The sequence below is a fragment of the Sorghum bicolor genome, chromosome 6, assembly GCF_000003195.3.
Source record: "Sorghum bicolor cultivar BTx623 chromosome 6, Sorghum_bicolor_NCBIv3, whole genome shotgun sequence".
Classification (NCBI taxonomy): domain Eukaryota; kingdom Viridiplantae; phylum Streptophyta; class Magnoliopsida; order Poales; family Poaceae; genus Sorghum; species Sorghum bicolor.
The window spans coordinates 58344431-58357988 of record NC_012875.2 but is presented as its reverse complement, the minus strand read 5'-3'; positions in this window follow the sequence as shown (position 1 = coordinate 58357988).

Genomic DNA, 13558 nt, shown 5'->3' with positions numbered 1-13558 from the left:
TAGCAACCAAACACCCCCTTACTAATCCAATTTCATTGCTTCTGTGTATGAGTTGTGTTCTTCAGGTACGTGACAGTGAGTGTGTACTGCTACTGCTGAATAAATTAGTAGAGTTGAAAACCATTCAATCTTTACAGGATTATATAGTATTTCTAAGATTGATTTGATGTCCCTTTGAGTAACAGGCTGGTGTCTTTAGTTCTGAAACTGCTTCAATCAAGAAAGGTGACTTTCTTCATTCAGTACCTTGCACTCCAGTTCGTTTTTCAGTAAAAGTGAATTTACATGGTATGATCTTATCTATACATCTTGTAGATTTAAGTCTTGGAAACACAAAAACCTTCTCTGAAAACTTTGTTGTTTGAGTAGTACGAATGGATGGATGAAGATTTGTCATCGGTTGATAGATTTTTTTTATACATTTTCTATCAGAAGCCACATAATGGTATACAAAAACTTGTTTATAGTTGATCTTATCTACATGCAAAGCATTAAACAGCTAAGAGACTGCCCTTCGTCTATGGGTTGTATTATATGTCTTTATACCTGTCTGTATGATAAATTCGAGACGCTTAGAGACGAAACCCTGTCTGTGGGTTGTACATGCCCTTAGGGGTATGGCCCCCGGCTCAAAACCCCCCTGTCTCCTCCCTTGGCACCACCGGCGCTCACCACAACATGGTTGTTGGCACGCTTTTCCTGTGCGGAAGCTGCGTCGGTTATTCTCTTTAGGCCTTGTTTAGTTTTAAAAAATTTTGCAAAACAGGCACTGTAGCAATTTCGTTTGTATTTGATAAATATTGTCTAATCATGCACTAACTAGGCTCAAAAGATTCATCTCGTCAATTCCGATCAAACTGTGTAATTAGTTTTTATTTTCATCTATATTTAATACTTCATGCATACGTTTAAAGATTCGATGTGATGGGGAATCTGAAAAATTTTGCAAAATTTTTGGAGAACTAAACAAGGCCTTAGTTGACATCCAGGTACGGGTGATTTAGGTGATCAATTCAGCATTCGGTGTTTTGTGAATGACTGTTGTACCAAAAACATAGATAACGCTTTACGACGGTGGTTTTTCCATCAAAGTACTGGACTACTGTGCTGACCTGCCTCATCGGAAGCACAAAATGCTTTCTGGCGGGCATCTGCTTGAGCCATGACAAGACAAAGTGGGCACTGAAGTGGGACCTTCAGTTCCTCGCCATCATTTACTCGGTAAGTATTAGTCATGACTCATGAGACCTCATGCCAATAGCTTAAACACAAATTCACCAATACTAGCATCTAATATGATGTCTAGTCCAGGGAGTGTTGAACATGGGCATTATGTTCGTCTTGATATTTATATATTAATTATAAAAATTTCAGTCTACCACTTTTTTGTCCGCCCCAATCGCCACAAAATCGATACCTCTTCCCTCGTGCACCTTTGCATGGCCCGCTCGCACGCATGACGTTGGGCCCGCAACAAGCGCAAGGCTTGGTATTCCACCATCGAAAATATATTGGAGTATGTACATGCTCAACAGAGTTTATCTCAACCATTAAATAATGTTTTCGAGATTTGTGTCATCCTTTCTTTGCTTGTATTTTGTCTGTATTCTTTTTTTTCTTTTAATGTATTGGATGACAGCAGCGCTAACGTCGTGCAGACCCCACCCACGTGATGCTTCTCTTCTCTCACGCTCTCACGACATCCACATTACATCATTTTTCGGTTTCTCCAACCACGTTGGCCACGACATGCACAGTACATCACTTTTCGAGTTCATTCCACCACCTCCTCCACTTACGCGGCTCCCACGACAACTACTAGGTACTGCTACACCCACCATTATTCTCTCTTTTCTGTTACTTTTTTGGGTTGATGCATTGTTTTCTTTTGCGAGGATATGCTCCTGCTTTTTTTTTGCTCTAGGTCACTATTGGTTCATATGAAAGTTTGGTGCAGAGGTTACCGACAAATTACAGTGCTGCCACAAGTATAGATTTTCGTGGAAGGAAGAATAATAATAACTACTTCTTTCGTCCCACAAATAAATATAAATCTTTGTGTTTTTTATGAAAGAATTGAAGTACATAAAAAGCAGTGCAAGCTCCACCATTAGGTAGGTGCTCACTGCACTAAGGTTCATACGCGGCGGCGGCTGTGGGAGAGGTGGCCGAATGAGGATACTGTAAATTAGGGTTAGGAATTTCAATATATACTCTACATGATGATGGGCTAAGATAGGCTGACTTGGGCTAATTTCTGGTCTGCCACAGCTTGTATTCCTTACCGGGGCGGGGATGCGGGGAACAGGTACAGGGGACACAGAACCATCCCTGTCCCTGTCAGACCTGACGGGGATTGATTTCTTCCTGTTTTCTTCCCCGTGGCCCATGGAGGCTAAAATCTTCCCATTTTCATCCTCTAATAGAGGAATTCTCCGCGGAGAATCAGAGATCGGGTCCCTGTTATCATCTTTAGAACTACCCTCTGACCCAAAGTGTCAGCGGGTGAATAATTTCTGGAATGGGTTCTGGTTGTGGTTGTAGAGGAACTTGAAGGCCTAAGTGCAAAGTGTGCGTTCCTACATTTCACTTTAGTCAAAAGTCGTATAAGTGACAAGTTAATAAACAGTGTGTTCCGTTAGCAACGTACAAGGAACTACAGTTTTAGGACATTGATTTTTCTTTTCCCTCCGATTAACATCAATAAACAGTGTGTTCCGTTAGCAACGTACAAGGAACTACAGTTTTAGGACATTGATTTTTCTTTTCCCTCCGATTAACATCTAACTAAATAAAGAAAGCGGAGCAAAATAAAGAACATAATTCTTATCTTTTTCTATTTGAATATTAAGAGTTCTATTTTAGAATACTTAAGATGTGAGAAATCTATTTATATTAGGACTCCTACTCCATACTGGTTTAGACGCAAGTTATTCTAACTCATATGAGCACAGGTTATATATATAAGTCCAGATAAAAGTTAGAGGAAGATAGGCAAAAAAAAATTGGATAGACGAAAAAGAGCCTAAAATATTATCTCTTTATTATTATTATTATTATTATTATTATTATTATTATTATTATTATTATTATTATTATTATTATTATTATTATTATTAATAATATTATTATTATTATTAATATTATTATTATATATAAATTATTTTCTATACGTACGTGTAGTTACTGTTATTTTTAATAAACCAAAATCATATTGTGTATATAGTCCGGTGCACGTACGGAAATTAAGTGGATGCTCGATCGAATTTGGTTTCCTGACGTGCGTTCCACGTCTCGAGGGAGGGTCTCTTCTTTTCCGAAGCATATATATATATTATGTACGCCGTGAAAACATATATAGATCAATCCTATCGGCGGCGGCGGCAGAGTAGAAGCAGACACGATGGGTATGAGGCGCAGCAGGTCGGAGCGAAAGCAGCGACGACGACGGGCCTCTACCGGCGGTGGCGCTGACCTGATCAGCGGACTCGGCGACGACGTGCTGGTGCGCATCCTGGAGCTGCTGCCGGACGCGGGGGACGCGGTGCGCACGGGCGCGCTCTCGCGGCCGCTTCGCGTCCAGCAGCAGGCCCGTAGTGTTCTCGGGAGACAATAAGGGCGCCCGACGGTTCGCCTCCTTCGTCAACAGCGCGATCGCCCAGACGGATCCCGCGGTTCAAGTTGAACACCTGGCCATCTCGTTCGAGACGCCGCACGAGCTCCTGCCGCCGTCCGTCGTCAGCAAAGCCGCCGCACCGAGGTGGATCCGGGATGCCGTGCAGCACGACGTCAAGACTTTCACCCTGGAACTGCACCACGGCGGCGGAGACCGCTTCTGCTTCGACAGCAAAGCCAATCTGTGCGGGCAGTACGCGGTGATGATCCTCGACGACCTTGAGCTTGAGAGGTCAGCGAGGATGGAGACCATGCGCTTGGCACTCGGTGGTGCAACGGTGAGGCTGCCCTCCACGGCAGCGGCGTTCGCGTCGCTCGCAGACCTTACGCTGGAAAACATGGAGTTGGCCGTGGATAGTGGCCGCCTCTTGTCGTCGGCGTGCTGTCCACGGTTGCAGAAGCTGCGCCTGAGAGAGGTTAGTTTTGCTACTGGTGGTACTAGCATAATATTCCTCGAGGAGGAGGATAATGATATGGAGGAGCTGCTGCTGCTGATCGAGAGCGAGGAGCTCTTGGAGCTATCGTGGGAGGAAGTACTGCTTGGCCCGGGGATTCTGAGGCTGAGGACTCCTCGCCTCCGTCTTCTCCGCACGGTAGGCGGCGACCTTAGTGCGCTCACAATCTCAGCCCCAAGCCTAGAGGACCTCTTGTTCTTGGACAGCCAACCTTACATTATTAATATTGAAATTGATGGGGAATTATTGCCGTGCGTTCGGAGCCTCAGGGTTGAGCTGACCTCAAATGCAGACGATTATGCTGGATGCGACGACGAAAAAAACGGCGTCACCTTTGGTCTCTTCCGTTATTGCACAGCAGCAGCATGCCTTGACCTGGATCTTTATGTATTCGAGGTATGCATCTCATCCTGCATGCTCACATCTTTACTCCTATATATATTGCACACCATGCATATTTGTCCACACAAGTCACAACAAAAGTTAAAAAAACACAAGTCCTCACAACAAAGTAAATTATAATTAGTACACAAATTAAACGTCGAGACCACTGGACATACTGTCAACAAAAGTATATATTAGTGTGTAGATATAGTTCCAAATTTTCAAAACCAAATTCAATCATTATGTATTATAGTAAGCCAAACAAAATACTATACCACTTTTTTAAAACCTAGCTTCTCATAGATACATAATACAAACATATTAAATTTGATTTTTGAAATTTAGTGTGTTGTGAAACACCTAGCATGCCTTGTCCTATGCTTCATAACTCTTGGAAACGTTTGAATTAAAAACTGCAATTTGCAATTATTGTACCATTTTCATGTGATATTAACCTATTCTTTTTTATTTTCATACTATTATAGATAAATATGTATTTATATCATAAAATGTTACAATAATTGCAAAAGTTAATATTCTCGTTATTCCAATTTCTGAAAACTAGTTCCAAGTTCAATATTTCTATTAGTATACAATGTTTTGTTTTGTTTTCATGTGTCTAATTTATTTATTTATTTTTACTTTGACCTCGGAATTGACCAGCAAGAAAAACAGTATGTTAACATAATTGAAGGTCGGATTCCACAGCTTCCTCAAGTGACATCTTTGACGGTCCATGTTTATCTATATGATCTGCACTCATTTGGAATCGGAATAGCAGATATCTTAGCACAATGTAGCAATCTCAAATGCCTTCGCATATGTTGCACCTTCAGGATGGTCAGTACCTGCTATACCTAGCTAGCTAGTTATTTCTGTCGTCAAGCCGTTTCTCAGTAAAAATTTCCTAGCTCCGTTCCTTTTTCTTTTCATTTGCATTGAATCAAGTTAACATCCATCCTCTCTGTCCTTGTGCAGGTTAAGGATTTCGATTCACCTTTCTTATGCAACCATCAGGACAATTGGCATTCCCATGCGGCCTACTGCTTGCCTCACCTCGTGGAAGTAGAGTTTATGGGGTTGGCGGGAACTGAATGCGAACTTTGGTTCATGGAATCCATGCTCACAAGCACCACACAACTTCAAAAGGGGACTATAAGTTTTGACCCGAAATCTAGCCTAAAGAATAGGATACATGCTTTTGAGCGTATTCCACCACTACAGGACAATGGGATGTGGACTTGTTGTCACGAACCTTATTTGTCCTTGGAGTGGAAACTCTCTCTATGAGAGCAAGTATTATAGCAGGCTGTAAGCCAACTAAATGCTGAGGTGGAGGAGATAGAAGAAAAGAGAGAGTAAAAGCGGCTATAAGCTTACAGCCGGCTCAGACACAAAAACCAAGAAAGTCTGTGAGATAGACAAGTGGGTCATGTATTAATAGTGATGAGCTAACCATTATATGAGTGGGCTGCAAGAAGGCTGTAAAGAAATCTTACAGTCAGCTGCTGGTTGTATTATAATACTTGCTCTGAGTGTAAAAGTGTGTATTTGCATTGCTTGGGTAGTATAATTAATTGCAAGTAGAGAAAATTGTTCCTTATTTGACACTGAAAAACTTGTTGGTCTCAATTTAGCACCTAAACTTCAAATCTTCCTTATTTGGCCCGAGATTGAAATTTTGGTATGTGGCGCCATTATATCTGGTACAAACATGTTTAGGCGTCATAATTGTTTTCCCCTTTTTAACATGCATGGGCCTTGTTTAGTTCCAAAAAATTTTGCAAAACAGGCACTGTAGCATTTTTGTTTGTATTTGATAAATATTATCCAATCATGCACTAACTAGGGCTCAAAAGATTCGTCTCGTCAATTTCGACCAAACTATGCAATTGGTTTTTATTTTAGTCTATATTTAATACTCCATATATGCATCTAAAGATTCGATGTGACGGGGAATGTGAAAAATTTTGCAAAATTTTCTGGGAAGTAAACAAGGCCTGGTTGCCTTTTCCCTTTATTAGTAGTACCGAAGTGATTTGGGTACTATTTTTTTAGGACCATTTTTGCACTATTTTTTTTAACATGGTTGCTGTCTCTGTGTCTAGCAAAATCTGCAGCTAGCGTGCAGCATCATGCATGGTCAATTGGTCATCAACACGGGAAGAAGTCTTTCCATATATCCTATATACGGACTAGTGATAAATAATTCGACAACCTTGTAGCCATTTATTCACACGGAAAAGTGGAAGCTAGCGTAAATACTACACGTGAACTGGGGCTTTGTTTAGATGCTAAAAGTTTTTGTATTTCGCTACTGTAGCATTTTTTGGCGGCAAATTTTGTCCAATCATAAACTAACTAGAATTAAAATATTTGTCTCGTGATTTATAGGTAAACTATGTAATTAGTTTTTGTTTTTATCTATATTTAATATTTCATGTATGTGCCGCAAGATTCAATGTGACGGAAAATCTTGAAAACTTTTTGGTTTTTTTTTTTTTTGAAAAGCCTGGGACAGCAAGACCCAGCGTCTGCGGGCAAATCAGACCTCTCCGCGTTCAGGCTCACGTCGTACCGCCCGGACAGCAAACCCCAGCAAGATCCCCAATGCAAGGCTGTTGGGCTCCTCGTCGTCGCCGAGAATGAGCGCCGCCGCTGGCTAGAAACGTGGTACGGTACGGTACCTCATGAGCAAGGACGTTCTACAGTACCGGCCGGGTGCTCGTTCACATCCGCAACACGTACGGTCGACTACGATTACGATCCAAACGAACCGGACTCTGACGACGGCGACAGTAGTGGCTACGATGGCAACCCAACCCAGAGCGCCACCACTTGAGCCGCGGGAACAGACCGAGGCATCACTGCTTTCGGGTCCGGCGGTCCGCCGCGACGAGGTCGACAGCGGGAGCTGTTCCGGCGGTGGCCAGGGCCAACACCACGCGGCAGGGACCCAACGAGATCGACGGCGGGTGCTCGTTCACTTTTTTCAACTCCTGGGCTCTTTGCATCATATTCTTCCCATCATTTGACACCCTCCTTGGTCTTGGGATTCTCAGAGTAGAACCCCAACCAGTCTTCCTTTTATGTGGTTTCTTTACTGCTTCAACTTCAACACATACGTACTTCAGTATCAACACTTGTATCCTCAGAAACTAGACCTGATTCTTCCACTGTCATCATCTCATCCTCATCGATTATCTCTTCTTCTTCATCCGATGCTTCTAATTTCATTCTCTTCGGCAGAGTTGAGCATTCTTCAGTAGCAGTGTCGTGACTAGCAAACTTTCTGAATTGTTTCCATCTAGAATGCCTATATTCTTCCTCAAATGTATCATACTGTTTCTTTCCGTCTCTCAAGCCCGATTTAACATCAGTGACCGTAACCAATTATTCGGGAATTATTGGATGGACTGATATGTACGTACGTGGCGAAAATGAACATGCATGGGCCTTCTTCTATGGATGATAATCTGCATAAGGAAAAATTGTGCCCCTCATGCTATCAAAAGGCCGCCGACCTCCAACAACTCCCAATATCCACTTGGTATTCTATATTTTTTGACAAAAACATAAAATTTCATCTCCAACAAGTCCCAATATCCACTTGGTAAAATAGCAACTTGGGAAAAAAAAAAACCCCTCCGCGCGCGTATCCGCCCGCGCTGCTCGCCCGCTGCCCCGCGTGGCCTCGGCCGCGCGGCCGCCAACGCCAACACCGGCGAGGGCCTCACGCCCCGGCTCTCAGTTGCACGGGCGGCCTCCGGGTCCTCACGATCGAGCAACAGGCAAGCGGCCTGCTCTCGCATAGGCGCGTCCGTCCTCGACCGCGACGGGAAGGCGGTCTTGTGGGCAGTCCGACCGCGACCGTGACCGGAGGAGACGAAGAGGGCCGTGGCGAGGGTGTCTGATTCCATCATTGGCCGCCGCGCCGAGCTCGGGCGCCTCCAGGGCTTCGTCGCCGACAACGCGGCCCTCGTCTCCGTCGTCGCCAGGGCAGCTGCTTCCTCGATCCGACGACCTCGCTCACCGCGTCCTCTCCCCGCCCTCCATCGAGCCGAGCCACGCCGCCGGGCACGAGCTCCGTCTCGCCGTGGGTCCGCCACCTCCGCCTCAGCACCCAACGACCCGCGAGCTCCACCGGACGAGCTCCGCCAGGTCGTGGACGCGAGCTCCGCCGTTGGCCTTGGCACGAACGCGAGCGGAACCTGCCGCGGGCGCGAGCGGAAATTGCTGGTGCTGTGCCCGTTCCAGAGCGCTCGCAAGCACACGGGTCCTGGACGACCACCACCCATCCCGACGGCGACATGATGGCTCCCGACGGTCTACAGCGTCAAACAATTTCCTCGGACAGATCGGAAATAGTGAATGACATGCGGGTCCCATAAGTCATTCTCTAGTTTTACCAAGTTGGAATACCAAGTTGTTGGAGATGAATCATTTTTTCACTTGCCAAATAATTTACCAAATTGCTAAAACACGAAATATACCAAGTGAAATTTACAAACTTGTTGGAGATGCTCCAATCAAGCATAAGTTTAACACAAGACAATAACACCCACGTCGTCATGCTTGCATGTCGTGATTTGCGATGACCTTCGTGTATGCACAAAGCAAAATTTAATGCTAGAGACTTCCGTTATGCACAACAGAATGCAATACTCGTTTTTCGAAATTTCAAGTCATTTGAATTTTAACTGAATTAATATAAAAAAATACTAACATTTATGATACAAAATAAGTACCATTAAATTAGTTATAGAATATATTTTATAATAAATTTATTTATGAATATTAATATTAATATTATGTACTATAGATCTAATTAAATTTGTACTGGTTTGACTGATATGTCTTTTATAATTATTACATTTTTCTGCAGAGAGAGAGAGTACTAGGAAGGAAGGCACGGCTGGGTGGTCACCCCAAATAAGACCTTTTTTACTTTAATTTTTTTTTATAAAATAGGAATAATATCACTTTCGTTTATATTTGATAAATATTATCTACTTGTAGACTAACTAGGCTCAAAAAATTCGTCTCGCAAATTACAGATAAATTGTGTAATTAATTATTTCTTTTTATCTATATTTAATGCTCCATATATGTGCCGTAAAATTCGATGTGATTTGAAATATGAAAAATTTTGTAAAATATTTTGGGAACAAGGCCTTGCATCTGTAAGGTTGGCAAGAGAGGAACTATGGTCTTGTTTATTCAAGATTCTTCGTCACATCGAATATTTAGACGCATACATAGAGTATTAAATATAGACGAAAATAAAAACTAGTTGCACAGTTTGATCGGAATTGATGAGACGAATCTTGAGCTTAGTTAGTTTATAGTTGTATAATAATTACCACAACCACATGAAAGTGATACAATATCGTTCATAATAAACTAAATATCGCGAAACTTTTTTCATAAAAAACTAAACACGGCCTATGGCAGGTGTGAGCAGGTACTGTCATCATGTCAGATAAAAAGATACGGACCGCGGAGGGTCTCGTCGGGCCCTCGGCGCAGTGGAGCCCGACGGTAATCCGCCGGCCACAGCCACACCGACCACGGCGGCGGTAGCTTTCGGCTTTCGGCATGCTGACGCTGTCACTGTACTGTGCCCGCATGTACGCCTGTTTACTATTTTTTTTTTGTTGTTTTACCCTATAAAATAGATCTAAATAGCCATGAACTGGGTGCTAAACTTTGAGCATTTAGGACCCGAGAGGTTCAAAATTGGACAAAAACGTCATGAGCCGCGATGCCATGAACTGGGTAGGTTTGGGCCTTGTTTAGTTCGCAAAAATTTTCAAGGTTCTCCGTCACATCGAATCTTTAATCACATGCATAGAGCATTAAATAAAGATAAAAATAAAAACTAATTACACAATTTATCTGAAATTTGTGAGATGAATCTTTTGAGCCTAGTTACTCCGTGATTGGATAATGTTTGTCAAATAAAAACAAAAGTACTATAGTAGCCAAAAAAAACCAAAATTTTGCCAAGCCTTGGTTTACCAGCGGGGCGACTCCCTCATTACAGCCAAATAGCCCTGAATCAGGTGAAATGCCTCCATCGATTTCTACGACTACGAAAGACAGTGTTTACCATTAGCAGTATGACACTAGCAGCGATGCCACTAGCAGTATGACTGCATGAGACCGAGGACACAGGCACTGTTGCACACCGAGGACGATCAGCGCGGATAGAAATGACATGGGTCGGCCATCAGTTCAGTGTGGCGGAATCGGAAAGAGGTCATCACTAGTAGCGTAAACACAATTTTTTTTCAGTCAAGTCAGCATGCTTATGTCTTTATAGTAGTAACAAAGAGAAGAACCAGGAGTATTGTTATATCAAACTCTCCAGAATCACAGATGGCAAAATAAATACATGAGAAACTTGTAATACTCATTATATATATTCCGAAGACAAATACTACATCAAACTATGCAGAATCACGGATGGCGACATAAATACATGAGAAACTCATAATACCCTTTATATCTATACCTAATAATAAAGAGGCAAAATTTCAGCTTTTGTTTTCGTCTGGCAAAATTTTCGTCTGTCCTCTTCTCCGTGTTTTTTCCCCACCGTGCCTGCGCACTTCACGGGCTCTTCAGTTTCCGTTCAGAACTCTACAACCTTGACAATTTCTAATACGGATGCATCCAGTGCAGGCTTTCTCTTCGTCTCTTGAATCCGCATCAAGTTCAAAGACATCTAAAACCAAATCTAAATACAGAGGAAAAGGCACTAGAACATGGATTCGTAAATTTCCAAAAAAATAAGAAGCAAATCTAGATATAAATCGAGACAACCAGAGACAAGATCAGACCACATAACATGGATTCATAAATTTCTACAAACAAGAAGAGCAAATCTATATTTATACCTTTACCGTCCACCGCCACGACGCCTCTGCGCTCGCCGGCCAGCCCATGTCGTCGCCTCCCACCGGGCACACGCCCAGGTCCTCCGTGCATCCCAGCCTGGGGCGGCGCGGCTTGGGGCCACCTCTTCAGCGGGGTTGATGGTAAAGACGAGGAGATCGAGGCCGAGGGCGGCAAGGAAGCCGTGCTTCTCCGTGTCGTCGCCACCGCAGTGCCCTCTCACCAGATCTCGGCCGCAGGTGCCCCTCGCCGGATTTGCACCACGTCAAGGACAGAGAACGAGAGAAGCACGACCACAACAAGAAAGAAGGTTTGCACGCACTGCCGGAGGTGAGCACGAGGCGGGGCACGACTGGCAGCGCTCGAATGAGAGAGGAGTGCGCGGGTGCCGATCTAGAGTGGCAAGAGGACAATAGGAGGGCCCTCTGCCAGAGATGGTGGAGGGCGGCGGTCTAGCGAGCTGGAGAACAGAGGAGATAGAGGCTGAAACAGAATCAATTGCTCACGTGAAGGACGGAGGAGATAAAGGCTCGTCGTTTCGGCCTTCAGCCTTTTACGCCCTGTTTAGATTGGAGATAAAAAATTTTTGGGTGTCACATCGGATGTGTCGGAAGGATATCGGGAGGGATTTTTACATACTAATAAAAAAACAAATTACATAGTTCGTTAGGAAACTGCAAGACAAATTTATTAAGTATAACTAATCTGCCATTAGCACATATAAGTTACTGTAGCACTTAAGGCTAATCATGGAGTAACTAGGCTTAAAAGATTCGTCTCGCGATTTTCAACCAAACTGTGTAATTAGTTTATTTTTTATATATATTTAATGTTCCATGCATGTGTCCAAAGATTCGATGGGACGGACGCAAAAATTTTAGACAGGGAACTAAACAGGGCCTTAGTTTTGGGCCTCAGAGCATGCGCGGGCCCTTCGTATCTAAACCAAGGTCTGTAACCGGAATCGGATAAATAGTCTAACTTTTTTTGTTTTAGAACATGACAACAAAAAAAATCACTCGAGGTTATATTTTAATTTGATACAAATTTAATAAGGTATTGTCGTATTAATAACAACACTAAGTTATATTATGGATATCATACTCATCGTAAAAATAAATTACAATTTTCAAGTTTTATACAAAGGATAAATTATAAATAGAAATTATATCATTACCATGGTCCTTTACCATTAAGGTTTAAAAGTTAACTTTTCTCCCGTTGCAACGCACGGGCATGTTTTGCTAGTATATTCCTAAGACATAAATACAAAACTCTCCAGAATCACGGATGGGGACATAAATACATGAGAATGAGAATGAGAACCTCATAAACCTGCACGCACGTACTACTAGTTACTACTGCAGGTTCTCCATGTACCCCTGTATGTATCAGATTTCTGCCCCTCGGACCTGGTATCGTACTTACGTACCTCTCGCTAACTTGCCTCTCCATGATCCTCTCTCTCAGTACCTCACGCAGCTCCGGGATGTCACGCAGCATACACATGACCTCGACCTCCTCCTCCTCTCCCCGCCTCGCAACGAGACCGAGTGCCTGATCAAGGGATAAAGATGTCAATGGGGCCCGCGACCCGCGACCCGATAGGTATTTACTCTATTAGGGTACCAATATAGAGTGAATCCAGTACCTATGGGTACATAAACGGAGCAAACCCTTCACCCATTGGGTACGCGGGTATGGGGACGTTCTAGTAGTCCCATACCCATTTACCCATGGGTGAAAAATACCTAGCCCAAAACTAAAGAAGCCCACCAGCCACTAGTCCACCGACAGCCCATACACTGAAACCCTATGTAGTGCTAGCAAAGTACTACTCTCTACTACGTGATTTGTATGGACAATGAACTATTATAGTGTTGTGACTAATGGTTGCAGCAGAAATTATTATGTTGCTATTTGCTAGGTATATGGTGAGGTGGCTATGTGACGATGCTTGTGAATTGCTACTACGTGACTGGTGCTTGTGAATTGCTGATGTTTGGCGGGTATGGGTGACCCGGCGGGTCTAATTTACCCACCCGGGTATGGGTCTGGGGAAATTCTCCCACCCATTACTGTATATGGGGATACCCGTAGTGTCATATTGTTGTCACGGGAATGGATCTGGGGAGTTCATACCC